This window comes from Narcine bancroftii, chromosome 1, assembly GCF_036971445.1.
Source record: "Narcine bancroftii isolate sNarBan1 chromosome 1, sNarBan1.hap1, whole genome shotgun sequence".
Classification (NCBI taxonomy): domain Eukaryota; kingdom Metazoa; phylum Chordata; class Chondrichthyes; order Torpediniformes; family Narcinidae; genus Narcine; species Narcine bancroftii.
The window spans coordinates 162755486-162773476 of record NC_091469.1 but is presented as its reverse complement, the minus strand read 5'-3'; the positions used below and the strand labels follow the sequence as shown (position 1 = coordinate 162773476).

At 46.1% G+C, this 17991-nt stretch overlaps 1 protein-coding gene across 1 annotated transcript in view; it reads right to left on the bottom strand.

The window, feature by feature from the left end:
- Window positions 1–389: 389 nt before the first annotated feature.
- Window positions 390–17991, bottom strand: part of fbxo4 (F-box protein 4) — a 102134-nt gene continuing 84532 nt past the window's right edge. The window contains exons 8-9 of the transcript XR_011339927.1: window positions 8297–8440; window positions 390–3494 (exon numbers count right to left, since the gene is read on the bottom strand). The gene's annotated coding sequence lies outside the window, so the exon portion shown is untranslated. The remainder of the gene's footprint in view (window positions 3495–8296; window positions 8441–17991) is intronic.

The following is a 17991-nucleotide window of genomic DNA, read 5'->3' as shown; positions in this document are numbered from 1 at the left end:
ACGGTTACACCTCACCTCCATCACAATATTTTTAAAAATTCAGACATACTTCACAATAACAGGCCCTTTGAGCCTGCACTGCCCAATTGACCTACAACCCCCAGTACATCTTGAAGAGTAGGAAGAAACCGTTATGACCAGAGGAAACAAAAAAAGTCAAGTCAGGCAGGGTCTTTAGTTCATTGATCATTTGGGAATCTGATGGCGGAGGGGAAGAAGCTGTCCTTGTGCCGCTGAGTGTGTGGTGATATGTAATTACACCACTAGGCCACCAGGGGTCATCCCGGTGACCTTGTGATAAAGCAGTCCAGAGCTACAGAATAGCCTTCCAGGTTCACCCCCCCACGTAAAAAAATGTTATTTCCCCCCCACCCCCCGTCCTCCTTCCCTTGTGTGTAAGTCTATATCCAAAATTTTTCGTGGCTTCCATTGCCTTCTGGACCTCCTCGGTCGTGGTGTAGAGGTGGGGAGTGCGATCTGCCTTTCGGCCTTTCTTGGTGGAGGTGTGGGAGTGGGAAGTATTAGATGGCCATGTGGCCGTGTGGGCTGGGGATCCTCTTGTATGGGATTAGGTCCTGCCATCAAGTCTAGGATGGTGATATTTTGTGGGGCGGGCGTACCCAGGGTCCTGATTTCCGGGGTGGGTGGTCTAGTCCTCTGGGGTGACTCGATGGACGACTGTTCTAGTGAGTGCTGCAGCGCTCCCTTGTTGATCCGTAAACATCTGTGTTTCCTCTGCGTTGTTCACACGTCCGGCCGGTGCGAGATCCCTGGTGGCCACCGAGTCTTCTCTTCCATCTGGGAATGTGACGAAGGCACTGAGGGTTCGCGTGGCTCAACTCCACTTGATCCACCATAGACCCCACTTTGTGGGGTCTGCAGTGCTTCCGGAGGAGAACAGGTCCCGGTGTCATCATCCATTTAGGCAGAACTGTGCCCGTTGTGGCTTTCCTTGTGAAAGAAAAGATACGGTCATGTGGGGTTATGTTAGTGGCAGTACACAACAAAGAACGTATAGAGTGTAGGGCCACTGGCAACACTTCTTGCCATCTAGTAACAGGCAGGTCTTTTGCTTTTAAAGTCAAGAGGACCGTTTTCCAGATAGTGGCATTTTCCCTTTCGACTTGTCCATTCCCCCTGGGATTGTAACTTGTAGTGCGGCTGGTAGCAATCTCTTTCTCGTGCAGGTACTGTGGTACTTCTGCGCTCATGAATGCAGCCCCCCTGTCTGTGTGTATGTAGTTCGGGTACCCAAATATGCTGAAGATGGGTTGGAGGCATTTTATAACAGTGGCTGTTGATACACCAGAACACGGGATTGCGAAGGGGAAACGGGAATATTCATCTAGTACGTTTAGGAAATAGACATTTCTGTTATTGGATGGGAGCGGGCCTTTAAAATCGAGGCTGAGGTACTCAAAACATTTGGTAGGTTTTATCAGGGTGGCTTTGTCTGGCCGGTAAAATTGCAGTTTGCAAATTCTGCACAGATGGGACAGCTCTTGTTCACTGACCTCACTTCCTCGACCGAAAATGGGAGGTTTTGGGTTTTAATTAAGTGAAACAGTCTAGTGACCCCCAGGTGGCCCAGCTCATTGTGCAAGCTCTGCAACTGGGACGTGGGGTTAAGGGTGGCACAAGTGCCTCTGGACAGTGCGTCGGGGGGCCTGTTGAGTCTCCCGGGGCGGTATAGAATGTCGTAGTTAAATGTAGAGAATTCTAAATGCCACTGCAGGATTTTGTCATTCTTAATTTTCCCACTATTCTGGTTATTGAACATAAAAGCCACAGACCGTTGGTCTGTGACGAGGGTGAAGTGTTTGCACGCCAGATAATGTCGCCAGTGCCTCACTGCTTCCACAATAGCTAGGGCCTCCTTCTCTGCTGCTGAGTGTCTTACCTCTGACCCCTGTAGGGTTCACGAGAAAAAGGCCACTGGTCGTCCGTCTTGGTTTAGGGTGTCTGCCAGAGCCACATCGGATGCATCCGTTTCTACTTGAAACGGGATCGACTCGTCTATGGACCGCATGGTAGCTTTAGCAATATGGTCCCTAATGTCCCTGAATGATCTGGTGGCTGCTGGGGACAGTGGGAAAACTGAGGCTTTTATGTGGACGGGCCCTGTCGGCAGAGTTGGGGACCCATTGGGCGTAGTAAGTGAACAGTTCCAAACACCTTTTTAGTGCTTTCAGCGTGTGTGGCACTGGGAGGTCTAGGAGAGGATGCATGCGGGCTGGGTCTGGGCTGATTTCCCTGTTCTGCATAATGTAGCCCAGGATTGGCAACTTCCTGGCGCTAAAGACGCACTTGTCCCTGTTGTACGTTAGGTTCCTTTCCTCAGCTTCCTGGAAGAAGCGTTTTAAATTCATGTCATGATCCTCCTAAGTGTGGCCACAGATTGTCACGTTGTCTAAGTAGGGGAACACCGCTTTCAGTTGGAACTCATCTACTATTCGGTCCATTTCTCTCTGAAACAGGGACACTCCATCGATGACACCGAAGGGGAGTCGCAGAAATTGATACAGCCTGCCGTCTGCCTCAAATGCCATGTAAATGCGATCGCTGTTTCTCATGGGCAGTTGGTGGTATGCCGTCTTCAGGTCTATGATGGAGAACACCTTATACTGCGCAATGTTGTTGACCATGTCTGCTATGCGTGGCAGTGGGTAGGCATCTAGTTGTGTAAATTTGTTGATTGTCTGGCTGTAATCCACTACCATGCGCAGTTTTTCTCCTGACTTTACTACAACCATCTGGGCTCTCCAGGGGCTGGAGCTCTGCTCTCTGATGCCCTTCTGTAGTAGCCTGCAGACCTCTGTCCTAATGAAGGCTCTGTCCCTCGGGCTGTACCTCCTGCTCTTTGTGGATATTGGTGTGCTCTCTGGGGTCAGGTGTGTGAACAATGGAGGGGGTTCTATGTTCAGGACAGACAGGCTGCAGTGTTGTTTCTTTGTAAGGGGTAGTGGGGGGTGAGGCCCGTTGTGCAGATTTGCAATGCTTTCTAACTGGCACTGAAAATCTAACCCCAATAATACCGGGGCACAGAGGTGAGGGAGTTCTAGTAATTTGAACCTTTCGTATTTTATGCCCTGGATTTCTAGAGTAACCCTGCAAAACTGTTTTACCTCAGCCACAAGGCTGCTGGCTGCTAACAGGATCCGGTGCTCACTTGGGTGTGTGGGGAGGGCAAGGCGGTTGACTAACCCCTGGTCAATAAAACTTTCCGTGCTTCCACTATCTATTAAGCAACTTACCCTCACGTCATTAATTTTGATGCACACAGTGGCATCAGATAAATTGTGTGGACTCGCCTGATTCATGCGTAGGGAAGCAAGTCTGGCGTGTCCTTCGTGTCCTTCCATCCGATAGTACTCGGCGTCATATTCATCTCCTGAAGACTGTGTCCTCTGCTCTGGAGCTTATTCTTGTCCTGAGAATTGGCACCTCCATACCAGGCAGTGATCCAACCAGCCAGAATTCTCTCCACGGTCCACCTGTAGAGTTTTACAAGAATACAGTGTGGTGTCTAGTGAATAGAAAGTAAAGTCAGCTTCACGGTGGCTGAAAGGAACGTGTGAGTGTATTCTTTATTTGTTTGTAAGCTGTGGTGAATACCAGTGGTGACCCCATGAGTTCACACTACCTTCTAATTTAAAATGGGGAGTGATGAGGGTAAACCCCTTTCAGCTGGGGAGGTCAAACTAAAGATTCCCCCTTTCATTAATAATGCGCCTGTGTAGTTCATGATCCTCGATGGGCATTTCTCTGCCCTCAATGCGACAAGTCAGAACACAAAGTACGGTTTATGTGTGGAGCACCTTCTAGAGCAGATTGCCTGAGAAGTGGAGGGTATCTTAGTGGATCCGGGTAGTGATCTCCCATATGACATGCTTAAGGCAGCTGTAAAGGCCATAGGCTCATGTTGCGGTCGCATGTGTCGGCGATATCCTATGGGGTTCGTAGGCCTCTTCCTATACTCTTCATGCGCGAGGGCCTGCACCGCATAAGTAGCCGGTGTGTACGCGGTTGGCTCGGCGATGGCAGCTTCAGCCGGGGCTGGCATGCGTGCTGGGCTCAGCCCGGCAGCACGGTTGTTGGAGCCGGGGTCAGTGCACGCACAAGGGAGAGAGCTTGTGCTGGTGGAACCTTCGTGTGTTTAAACATAGGTTCGACAGCCAGCGTCGGCAGTTGGAGATTGGACGAGGGTGAGCTAGGGGTCGACAATTTCTGTTGACTGCTTTTCTACGTTGAATAATAACTTACTTTATATGGACTGTTGAATAGGGACAATACAACGTTAAGATAAATCAGTATTCTACAGACGTTAACCCTTTTGTGTTTAATGTTAAAGATTGTTTTGAGAAAATTCAACTGGACTTCGTTACTGATTTAGGTAAGGAACAGCCTCCAAACAACTATATAAGTGAATAGGAAGGAAGTGGCCACACCAGCCACCTCCAGCACACTCAGCCATCTAGGGAGACTCGTATTGCCCGATTACTAGCTGATGACAGCCTAGGCGATAGGCCACCGTCACAGATGTTGAGGAGGTGGAATCAGCTATCCCTTCAATATTTACCTCGTCATGTCCAAGAGCATTTAGTGAGTGTCTTTCGAATGTCCACCCTTGGTCAGTTGGCAGATCATGCCGACCTCGTTAGGTCCACTGCATTGAAGAATTGGCTTCTTCCCCTAGTCAACAGGAGCAAATGGAACTGGGACAACTGCTCACTGGGCCTGGTGAAGCCCCAGTACCCTACCGGTCGAAGGTAGCTCCAGCACCCTACCGGTCGAAGTTAGCTCCAGCACCCTACCGGTCGAAGGTAGCACCAGCACCCTACCGTTCGAAGGTAGCGACAGCACCCTACCGGTCGAAGGTAGCACCAGCACCCTACCGGTTGAAGGTAGCGACAGCACCCTACTGGTCGAAGGTAGCGACAGCACCCTACCGGTCGAAGGTAGCGACAGCACCCTACCGGTCGAAGGTAGTGTGGTAACTTTGAGAAAGAACCACTTGACAATTTCAAGCTCGAAAGAACAACTGGATCTGGAGCAGCACACACACAGACCCCCACCCCCACAGACACACACAGACACAGAGACACACACACAGACAGACAGACACACACACACACCCCCACACACACATACAGACACAGACAGACAGAGGCTTGTCGGCTTCCTCTGTTTGCCTCTGTTAAACACAGTGCAGTGAACTTGGATTCACTGGGAGGGTGTTGTGTTGGTGGTTGGCCCCGCCCCCATCTGCTCACATATAACCCTGGTCTCCCACCTAAACCTGGAAGCCTACTGTGAGAACCTACCCGTAGTTATAAGCTAATAAAAACATTTGTTCTCCCTCCATTCGTGAAGCACCGTCTCTGGAGGCATACACGTCGTATCGGGTGTCTCCGGTAAAGGTAGACGACTCAGCGCATCGGCGTTTGCATGACCCCCACCTGCTCTGTACACAATAGGCTAACAACGTGAGAGTCCAACGCTGTATCCCCGCTGAGGCTAGCAGTGGGACACATATGGTTTTACTGAACAGTGGTTTATGATGTGTATAAATTGTGAATGCTCGTCCTTAAAGGTACTGATGAAAGCATTTGACCAATGGCCAGACCTTCTTTGTCCAGCTGTGAATATCCCTTTCCAGCAGCGGTTAGGGTACATGAAGCTTCTCTGAATGGTTCCCTATTACATGGGAGAGAACTGCCCCTACTCCAGAGGGCGAGGCGTCACATGAAAGGGTGGTCTCCTTATCTGGGTCATAATGAACCAACAGCTTTGCTGAGTGAAGGAGTTCCTTCACGCCCTTGGAAGCTTCCTCCTGCTCTTCTCTCCACTGCCGCTTGGTGCTATTGCGCAACAGCTTGTACCCTTGGGAAGTCAGGAAGAAACTTGCCAGAGAAATCCACCATGCCCAAAAAACAATCTAAGTTCTGAGACGTCCTTAGGGCTTGGAGCCTCTTTGATGGCACTCACTTTGTTCTCCACCAGGCAGAGCCCCTCAGCTGTTGATCTTGTGTCCCAGGTAGGCCGCACCCGGTGCCAGGAACTCATATTTGCTGCGTTCCAATTGCAGCCCTGCGTCTGAGAGCCTCTTCAACACCTGTTCCATGTTGGCCAGATGCTCCACCTCCGCGGCCCCCGTGTTCAAAATATCATTCAGATACACCACTACGGGCGGAATCCCCAGCAGCAAGGTGTCCACTCTCCTTTGGAAAATGGTGAGGCTGGGAGCCACTCCAAACATCAGGCGATTGTATTTATATAATCCCTTATGTGTGTTAATTGAGACATACACCTTAGAATCCTCTTCGGGCAGCAGTTGTTGATATGCGTGGCTCGTATCCAGCTTTGTACATAGCTTACGCCCTGACAGGGTCGCAAATCCCATCCTCGTCACCAAAAATACGTGGTAACTTCTACTTTGAGAAAGAACCACTGTTACGAGGCGAGAGGACCCCAAAACCCAGCAGCAACAGATCTTCACCAAGACAAATGGTTACTTAAACAAAAGTTACCTTTAATTATCTTTAAACATGAAAAAAGTATCACACTTAGACTTATCACTATTGACTTAACTAACCTAACTTAACCCCCTTCTAAATCTAAGCGCACGTGTATGTAAAGTGTGTGTCTAAGTTTAGAAAAGTTCTTTAATTCACAGTCCAATCTCACTTCTCACTCCTCCAAGTTCACTGGTTGCAGGTGATTCTTAGACTGTGCACAGAATTTAACATTTAAAATATTCACCAGGCTTTGGTGCTTGAAAGGTAAATGGTTACCGCTCAGGAAAGTTCTTGTTGGTTTTCAGGGAGATTTGTTGTTCCAGGACATCCACAACTAATGTACTTCCATCAGTCGCCTCAGTGTCTTGCTGACGAAACTTGCCCTGTCAGGGTTCTTTCAGGTCACCACAGAGTCCTTTTTGTTTCACTTATTCCAAGTGAAACATTAGACAGCCAGTCCTCTCCTCTTGCATGAACCACAAGGGCTTTGACCAGGCCATCTTCCAAATGGGGCTTTCCACAAGCTTGCCAGCTTGTCCTGTTCCAGTCCCAGGTGCTGCTGCTGGCTGTAACACTGCAGAAGTGATCTCTGTGAGTCTCTCTCTCTCTCTGAGAGAAAAGCCTGTTTTACTCTCTCTGCTTAGAAAACCACATGACCCTCTTAGAACAGCAAGCTCCCCTCCAGACACCCTGTGGCTCTGACAAGCTCTTTCATCTGTTGCCTTTTTGTAAACAACAATCCATTAGTGAAGTCTCTTGGGCACTTTCCAAAGCTCTTGCAAAGACTGTTGTCCCCAACATGTTTAGCATGAGCAGAGCTGCAGTATTTCAAATAAGATCTGTTTTAAAGTGTTGGTACGTGGCCTACTCTAACAAACCTTTCCCAATTTATCTCCCAAAAACTTATCTATATATTCTGTCACACCACTCAACAACTTCAAGCTTGAAAGAACAACGTTACGTTGAACAGCAAAACCATATAAGCACACACACAGAGGCTTGTTGGCTTCCTCTGTTGTTTCTCCACTGCACACAACATGGTCTCCAAGCAATGTACAAGGCACACAGTAAGTCAAGAAGACAGATAGGAAGTAAACTCCACCCAGCCACAGCTCACCTTGCAACAGATAGCACCAGCGCCATATCGATTGAAGGTAATGGAGTGGGAGCAGCAAATGACAGCACTGACTACGCAGGCCCAGGCTTTGGGCGCGTAGCAGAATTCCTTCCGCCAACCTGGTTGGAATCGTGGAGGTCAAAGATGTGGTAGAGGCGACGGATGGCGTAACTGTTTGAAGCATCAGAGATTTAGCGCTGCTGCCTGGTCCTGTCAGCCACCTCGATGAGTGGCAGCCAGGAATCAACCAGGCCTGGCTGTAGAGGCAACTGCTGCCCATGGGCACGTTGGCCACTGTCTCTTCCTCAAAGACTGTCTCTCGAGTATTAAATTTCTTGCCGATTCCAGTGCAGAGATTTCAGTGGGTCCCTCCAACCACGGAAGAACGCAGACACCCTGTGGTGGTATGAGTCATTACCCCACTGTAATAACTGTATGTACTGGCCTGGACCACCCCTTCCTTCCCTCTGACCCCTCCCAGGAGATTCCCTAATAAAGGTCCTGACCCAAGACCCCAGAGCACTTCCTGCATGGATCCAGGCCAGACGGTCCCTGAGCCCTAACTAATGTCTAAGCAAATAAAAGCCTTTTGACTCCGATCTCTGCCTCGTGGAGTCACTTGATTGCCCATCAAACCCCAATATGATTTACAACAATGTACCTGTGTGTTCCTCCAGCATGATGCTGTTCGCAAACTACTTCAGCCCGTTTACAATGGTCCGTCTCTGCTCTCACGACAGGAGTGGAAAAGCTGACACGGTTTCCATTGATAGGTTGAAGCTGGTGCACATCGATGATCCATGTCCTGCATCAGAGCCCATAAATTTACATTAATGATCTGGATGAGGGGATTGGATGTAATATCTCCAAATTTGCAGATGACACTAAGCTAGGGGGGGTTGTGTGCACGGAAGAGGGGGTCAGGAAGCTCCAGTATGATTTGGATAAATTGAGGGACTGGGCAGATACATGGCAAATGCACTACAATGTGGATCAATGTGAGGTTATCCACTTTGGTAATATAAACTGGAGGGCAGATTACTATTTGAATAGCAATAGATTAAGAGATGGGGAAGTGCAGAGAGACCTAGGGGTACTTGTACACCAGTCTCTGAAGGCAAGCATCCAGGTACAGCAGGCGGTTAAAAAGGCAAATGGTGTGTTGGCCTTCATATCAAGAGGGTTTGAGTATAGGAACAAGGATACCTTACTGCAGCTGTACAGGGCCTTGGTGAGACCCCACCTGGAGTATTGTGTGCAGTTTTGGTCACCTTATCTAAGGAAGGATGTTCTTGCAATGGAGGGAGTGCAGAGGCGATTCACCAGGCTGATACCTGGAATGGCAGGAATGACTTAGGAGGAAAGATTGCGCAAATTGGGATTGTACTCGCTGGAGTTTAGAAGATTGAGAGGGGATCTCATAGAGACATATAAAATTCTGGCAGGACTGGAGAGAATGGATGCAGATGGGATGTTTCCAAGGATGGGAAAATCCAGAACCTGGGACCATGGTTTGAGGATAATAGGCAAACCATTTAGGACCGAGATGAGGAGGAATTTCTTGACCCAGAGGGTGGTGAATCTGTGGAATTCATTGCAACAGAGGACAGTAGAGGCAGGTTCATTAAATATATTTAAGAGGGAATTAGATATATTTCTTCAGTATAAGGGTCTAGCATGCTGGAACATCAGAACCATGCTAGACAAGGCTGACAGCCACCGACCTGAACGTCGGTCTGCCCTCATTGCACATGAACTCCTCAGACTTGACATCGACATAGCCGCTCTCAGTGAAGTCTGCCTGGCAGATGTAGGCAGCCTCCAAGAACGCGGCGCGGGCTACACACTCTACTGGTCTGGCAAGCCTTCGGATGAATGACGCCTATCTGGTGTAGGCTTCATGGTCAAGAGCTTCATTGCCTCCAAACTCGAAAACCTTCCGACAGGCCTCTCGGACCGAATCATGTCCATGCGACTCCCCCTTCAAAACAAGCGTCACATCACCCTCATCAGTGCCAACTGAAAAACCTCACAAAGATAAGCGTATACAGAGCCGTTGTCATACCCACACTCCTGTTCGGCTCCGAATCATGGGTCCTCTACCGGCACCACCTACGGCTCCTAGAACGCTTCCACCAGCGTTGTCTCCGCTCCATCCTCAACATCCATTGGAGCGCTTACATCCCTAACGTCGAAGTACTCGAGATGGCAGAGGTCGACAGCATCGAGTCCACGCTGCTGAAGATCCAGCTGCGCTGGATGGGTCACGTCTCCAGAATGGAGGACCATCGCCTTCCCAAGATCGTGTTATATGGCGAGCTCTCCACTGGCCACCGTGACAGAGGTGCACCAAAGAAAAGGTACAAGGAATGCCTAAAGAAATCTCTTGGTGCCTGCCACATTGACCACCGCCAGTGGGCTGATAACGCCTCAAACCGTGCATCTTGGTGCCTCACAGTTTGGCGGGCAGCAACCTCCTTTGAAGAAGACCGCAGAGCCCACCTCACTGACAAAAGGCAAAGGAGGAAAAACCCAACACCCAACCCCAACCAACCAATTTTCCCCTGCAACCGCTGCAATCGTGTCTGCCTGTCCCGCATCGGACTTGTCAGCCACAAACGAGCCTGCAGCTGACGTGGACTCCATAAATCTTCGTCCGCGAAGCCAAGCCAAAGAAAGAAAATTGGGCGGCATGGGCTTATGGCCCAAAATGGCCTGTTACTGTGCTGTATGTCAAAATTTTAAAAAATTAATCACGTTTAAATTTTTTTTACATTTAATTTTAATCCTCCCTGATGGAATGTGCAATACCCAGCGACAATCCCTTCTGCCTTCTTTACCTGTGCTGCCACCATCAGGGAATTTTGGACTTCTACAAGTGCTGGAGAAAATTAGCAGGACATAAGGATCCATAGAAAGTGAAAGGCCATAGACGTTTCGGGCCTGAGCCCCTGTTCCGTGAGATTTTCTTGTTTACCTCCGCGGATCTGAACAGCACTTGATAACTCCCTATCATTCTCCCTTCCCCCTATCGGCGTGATCTACTGGGATCATTGTCTGAAAAGGGCACACTAAATTATCGAGGACCCCTTCCACCCCACACAAAAACTCCCATTAACCACCCCCCACACACACGCACACACGCACACCTGCCCAACCCCACATACAGCATCTTTCAGCTGCTCCTGTTGGGGAAGAGATCCAGGAGGATCAGAGCCAGAACCACCAGGCTGAGGAACAGCTTCTTCCCACGGGCAGTGAGAACACTGAACGACCAAAGGAACTGCTCACACTGACCCCCCGAGACTCTCATAGTCAGGAACAATATTGATTTAATGATTTGTATAGATGAATTCTTGTCCTGCATGTGTATTGTTTGTCTATATGTGTGTTACGTCTGGTTGTGTGTCTGCGTGTTTTGCACCGAGGACCGGAGAACGATGTTTCGTCGGGTTGCACGTGTACAATCGGATGACCATAAACTTGACTTGATCAATGGAACTATCTGTTTTTAAAGGAGAAGCTGGAGTCTGGGAACTGAATTTAAATTACTCAGTTGCTAAGGTGATATTTTGAGCCCAGATGTCCACAATGTTCGTCCAGATCGCTCATGTTTCCAGAGGATGTATAGAAAACACTTTTCTCAGGCTTCTTTCAGAATGTGCCAAAATGCTCTGTAGCCAGTGGGGAGGACGTTGTGTGCTAACCATTTACAGTGAAGCACAAAGGTACAGCTCACACTCACCAGCCGAGTCTCTCAGATGTACAAAACAATATTTATCTGTGTCGATTAAATACTTGTCCTGCATGTGTATTGTTTGTCTATATGTGTGTTACGTCTGGTTGTGTGTCTGTGTGTTTTGCCCCGAGGACTGGAGAACGCTGTTTCATCAGGTTGTACTTGTACAATCAGATGACCATAAACTTGACTTGATATTCAATGTGTGTGCCAGTGTGGCTCAGTACATCAACACCATAACATAACATAACAATTACAGCACGGAAACAGGCCATTAGGCCCTTCTAGTCTGCACCAAACCAAACACTCCTCTCTAGTCCCACCTCCCTGCACAATGCCCATAACCCTCCATCTTCTTCTCATCCATATACCTGTCCAGCTTTTTCTTAAATAATAAAATTGACTCTGCCGCCACTATTTCTCCCGGAAGCTCGTTCCACACGGCTACCACTCTCTGAGTAAAGAAGTTCCCCCTCATGTTACCTCTAAACCTCTGCCCCTTAACTCTTAACTCATGTCCTCTTGTTTCAATCTCTCCTACTCTTAACGGAAATAGTCTATCCATATCCACTCTGTCTATCCCTTTCATAATCTTAAATACCTCAATCAAATCCCCTCTCAACCTTCTACGCTCCAAAGAATAAAGACCTAATCTGTCCAATCTCTCCCTGTACTCTAGATGCTTAAACCCAGGTAACATTCTGGTAAACCTTCTCTGCACTCTCTCCACTCTGTTTATATCCTTCCTATAATTAGGCGACCAGAACTGCACACAGAACTCCAAATTAGGCCGCACCAACGTCTTATACAATCTCAACATCACCTCCCAACTCCTATATTCCATGCAATGATTGATAAAGGCCAGCATACTAAAAGCTTTCTTCACCACCCTATTCACATGAGTTTCTACCTTCAGGGAACGATGTACCGTTACTCCTAAATCTTTCTGCTCTTCTGTATTCCTCAATGCTCTCCCATTTACCACGTATGTCCTATTCTGATTCTTCTTACCAAAATGAAGCACCTCACACTTATCAGCATTAAATTCCATCTGCCATTTTTCAGCCCACTTTTCTAAGCAGCCCAAATCCCTCTGCAATCCTTGAAAACCTTCTTCATTATCCACTATTCCACCTATCTTAGTATCGTCTGCATATTTACTAATCCAATTCACCACCCCATCATCTAGATTATTAATGTATATAACAAACAACAATGGGCCCAATACAGATCCCTGAGGCACACCACTGGTCACCGGCCTCCAACCTGACAGACAATTATCCACTACCACTCTCTGGCCTCTCCCTTTCAGCCAATGTTCAATCCATTTGACTATCTCAAAATTTATACCTAAAGACTGCACCTTCCTAACTAACCTTCCATGTGGAAATTTACAAATTTACAAATTTGCTGACAATACCATGGAAGAAAGAAAGGGGATGAGTCAGCGTACAAGAGGGAGATTGAAAACTTGGCCGAATGGTGCACCAATAACAACCTCACACTCAATGTCACCAAAACCAAGGAGCTGATTGTTGACTTCAGGAAGGGAAAATCAGTGATCATTGGGGATCAGAAGTGGAGAAGGGGAGCAAAATGAAGTCCTTGAGAGTCACTATCTCGGAGGAACTTTCCTGGACCCAACACACTAAGGCTATCGTGAAAGAAACAACATCAGCACCTCTACTTCCTCAGGAGGTTTTTTAGTTTGACATTGAGAGCCCTGGCAAATTTCTACAGAGGTCTGGTGGAAAGTGTGCTGACCGGCTGCATCATGGTCTGGTATGGGGACACCAATACCCCTGAGCGTAAAGCCCTGGGAAAGATAGTGGACACACCCCAGGACATCACAGGCAAAACCCTCCCCACCATTATCTACAGGGAACACTACCATCAGAGAGCAGCAGCAATCATCAAGGATCAACACCACCCAGCACATGCTCTGTTCTCGCTGCTGCCATGAGGAAAATTAACATTTATAAAATTTAGACATACCATGGGAGGAATAGCAAACACCAGAGGACATGTGTACAAGGGAGGGAAAATTCAGGGAGACGTCAGGGGTACATTTCTTTTAAACAGAGAGTTGTGGGGGCCAGGAATGCCTTGTCAGGGGATGATGGTGGAGGCTGGAACATTAGGGGCCTTTAAGAGACTGTTAGGCAGATGGATGGAAGAAAAATAGAGGGTTACAGGGAAGGAAAGGTTAAGTTTTTTTAAGGAGCCTATTTGTTAGCACAACATCAAGGCCTGAAGGGCCTGCACTGTGGTGTGGTCTTCTATGTTCTTAAACCATCCCCCGGGAGAAGTGAGTTTGCAAAACAAAATCCGGTACAGTAGGAGATGACAAAGCTTCACTCCCTGATGAACTCAATGCCTTCTATGGGATAAAAGAGAAATTATGCCATTGGTTGATCGGGATTATAATCAATGTGAACAGATTGCCCAATTTAAATGGTCAGAAAATACAATTAAATATTTCAGTATTTTTAATATCGATAAATAATTAAATAATCTATATGAATTGAATTATCTACCATTACTTAATAAAATTAAAGAGGATTTAAACAGATGGAATGATTTGCCTATAACTTTTAATAGGTAGAGTAAATTGTATTAAAATGAATATTTTTTTCAAGGGTTCACTATTTTCTTCAAATACCTCAAACTATTTTAAGGATTTAATTATTAGGAAATTCCTATTGTAATGTAGACAAATATTTGGGAGAATTTGGTAAAATTAGAGTAGGTTACATACATACACACAATTTAAAACAGATCTTATTTGAAATACTGAAGAATTCATATTCAGTGACTTTACAGAAACTATGGAGAATGTTATGCACATTTCACAAGAGGCTGCGAATTGAAATGATGTCATCAAATGAATTGACTGGAGACAGGTCATCTGTGTTGAACATTTTTACAAGGCTTCTGACCTTTCGGCAAAGTGCACAGAAAGGTCACTCCAGAGATGTTTGTTTACCCAAGACAACAGATGGGAGTAAAAGACTGACTCCTATTGTTTGCTGGAGAAGGTGGGGAGGGGGGGGGGTTTGCAAGTGAGAGTGGGCTTTCTGACAGTTGGAAGATGAAGAGAGAGAGAGAGAGAGACTGAACAGTCACAGCTGACGCAAGCAGAAAAAACTTGTTGTAACTGAAACAGAAAGCTCCAGAGTGGTGGATGACTGGATGCCTGATGTTTCTCTTGGAATAAGTGAAACAGAAATGAACTCTGTGGTAGCCTGAAAGAAAGAGGTTCTCATCTGGTGACTAATGGTGGTACCTCACTTGTGGAAATCCTGGAACTACACATCTCTCTCTCTGCAAACCTCCAAAGAACTTTCCTGTGCACCAAAGCCTGGTGAACTTTATACATGTTAAATTCTGTGCACAGTATACGAATTGCCTGCAATCAGTGAACTTGGAGGAATGAGAAGTGAGATTGAACTGTGAATTTTTCTTAAATTTACACACACATCATATATGTGCGCTTAGAATTAGAAGGGGGTTGTTAGGCTAAGTAAGTCAATAGTGATAAGTTAAAGTTTGATTCTGTTTTCATGTTTAAAGATAATGAAAAACAACTTTTGTTTAAGTAACCATATGTCATGGTGAATGTCTATTGCTGCTGGGTTTTGTGGTCCTTTGGGCTCATAACACTGGAAAAGGAAAATGGGAAAATTAACTTGGAAATTTGAATTGGGAGGTTTACAACTTCCACGTTTTTAGAATTATTATAAAGCTGTCCAATTGAAATGTATTAATGGAATGTTTGATTTAGATAAATCTTCAAAGTGGCCTAAGATAGAACTAACTAAAATATATGAAAAATCTACTCTAGAATTTATTTATAAATGGATTACTACATTATTAATTGGTAATATGGATCCACCTATATTGAATATTTCATTGAATTATGGAATAAAATTGATCATGAGATAGGTGGGAAAGGTAAGATTTCTCATAAAACACCTTTATACCAAAAGAAACTCTTCACTTTTACTATTAATAATCAATTTTTGAAGATACGGAATCAAATGAGGATTAAAATAGTAGAGGGGTAGCCGCGCACTACTCGAAAGAACTGAAGTCTGAGTTTTATTTGGGCTTAGGCCCCACTTTATACTTGCACTGTTCCCGCTATGTTCCCCCCCTTGGCTGATGTTACAACACAAATGGGTTTCCCGCCCATGGGTACTTTCCTGCATAACACTGTCCTTCCTCGTGCGCTGTCCCTGTCTGTTGGCTGTGCAGCAAGGCCAGCGCTATTTTGGGGTCGCTGTCCTTTAAGCCTCCCTTGCCATTCACCCGCTGGTTCACTTGTTGGGGCCAGTGCTGCTGCGGGGGCTGTGCCTTTGGTTGCACTCGCTGCGTGGGCTGCTGCCTTTGGTTGAGCTCGCCACGCGGAGTGCCGGCTGAATCGCCACGGTGGTGGACCTCCACAGAGGATTGTTTTGAAGCTGGTAATTGTATTTCTTTTCAATGGATGAAGGAAACATATAATGTCCCAAATATTACCTTTTTCTGTAATTACCAAATCAAAGCTTTTCTAACTGATAAGTTCGGTCATAGTTTAAGATTTCCTAGACAATCTGAGGTAGAAATGTTTAAACCAGATATTCTTAAATTAAGATTAAGATGGCAAACAGATTTAAATAGAGAGATAGATAAAAATGATTGGAGAAGGTTATGTAAAGATATTATAACTAAAATTATTAATGTAAGCCCCAGGGCATTGGCAAGTGAACTGACGTGGACTTGAAGGGCCGACATGGCCTGTTTCCACGCCGTAAACAGTTATATGGTTAAGGTACACATTAGTGCAATATAATTTTTTTTACATCAATTATATTTAACCCCTAAAAAATTAGAAAGATTTAATTTAATATGATCAGATATATGTTTTAGATCTGGTAGAGAGATAGGTTAATTTTTTCATTCAACTTGGCAGTGTATTTTTATGGATACAAGTTAAAATATTTTTGGAAAAAATATTAGAGGAAAAACTCCCGTTCGATCCAATGTTATTTTTATTGGGAGATGGTAAAACAATTAGTTTAAAATTAAGATTAACTATGTATCAAATTGAATTTTTACGATTAGCCTTGGCTATTTCTAGGAAATATGATATGGATTTAGGAATGTTATCAAAATGACCCTTGAGAAAATAACATAATTTACGTGATGAATAATTTTTTCTGAAACTATGTAGCCCATATTTACAATAAGCTGGTTTGAAGATTTAAACTCTCAATAACCCGTCCTGCTGGTGATTTTCGGCTTTACAGCGGTTAATTTGGATTATGTATGTATTTTTGATGATCTCCTTCTTACTGGGGAGATGGGTGGGAAGGGGGGGGGAGGGAGGGAGGAAGGAGTGGGGGTAATTAGGAGAATATATTCCACATACATTGTCTTATTGTACCTAACTTATGGGCTCCTGCAGTTTGATCACTCCGACACTGGATGGCGCTGTTATCCCAATTTCTCGCCACCACATCTCCACCTGCTCTCACTGATCCACCAACATTAAGTCTATGATTTTCAGGTTTTTAAAAAAATCTTAATATTTGTAAAACACACTTTTTTCCAATGTTTAATTTTAGCAGTGTTTTGGTTAATTTAGAAGTTTCGTGGTGCCTTTGTGACCAGAAATAAGCGCCAGGAACTTGTTTTTCTATTTGAGGTTCTCGTCACGAAGCAATGCCAAGAAGATCTCCCCTCCGTGGAATGAGATCCTGTCCAAGGACGTCTCCCATCCATGGAATGAGACCCTGTCCAAGAATGTCTTCCCTCCATAGAATGAGATCCTGTCCAAGAATGTGGCCCCTCCATGGAATGGGATCCTGTCCAAGAACGTGGTCCCTCCATAGAATGAGATCCTGTCCAAGAACGTCTGCCCTCTATAAAATGAGATCCTGTCCAAGAACGTCTCCCATCCATAGAATGAGATCATGTCCAAGGATGTCTCACATCCATAGAATGAGATCCTGCACAAGAACATCTCCCCTCCATGGAATGAGATCCTGTCCAAGAACATCTCCCTCCATAGAACGAGATCCGGTCCAAGAAGGTCTCCCCTCCATGGAATGAGATCCTGTTCAACAATGTCTCCCCTCCATGGAATGAGATCCTGTCCAAGAAGGTCTCCCCTCCATGGAATGAGATCCTGTCCAAGAATGTCTCCCCTCTATGGAATGAGATCCTGTCCAAGAATGTCTCCACTCCATAGAATGAGATACTGCCCAAGAACATATCCATCCATAGAATGAGATGCTGTCCAAGGATGTCTCCCCTCCATGGAATGAGATCCTGTCCAAGAAGGTCTCCATCCATAGAATGAGATCCTGCCCAAGAATGTCTCCCCTCCATGGAATGAGATCCTGTCCAAGAATGTGTCCCCTCCATAGAATGAGATCCTGCCCAAGAACATCTCCCATTATAAAATGGGATTCTGTCCAAGGACGTCTCCCCTCCATGGAATAAGATCCTGTCCGTCTCCCCTCCATGGAATGAGACCCTGTCCAAGAATGTCTTCCCTCCATAGAATGAGATCCTGTCCAAGAATGTGGCCCCTCCATAGAATGAGATCCTGTTCAAGAATGTCTGCCCTC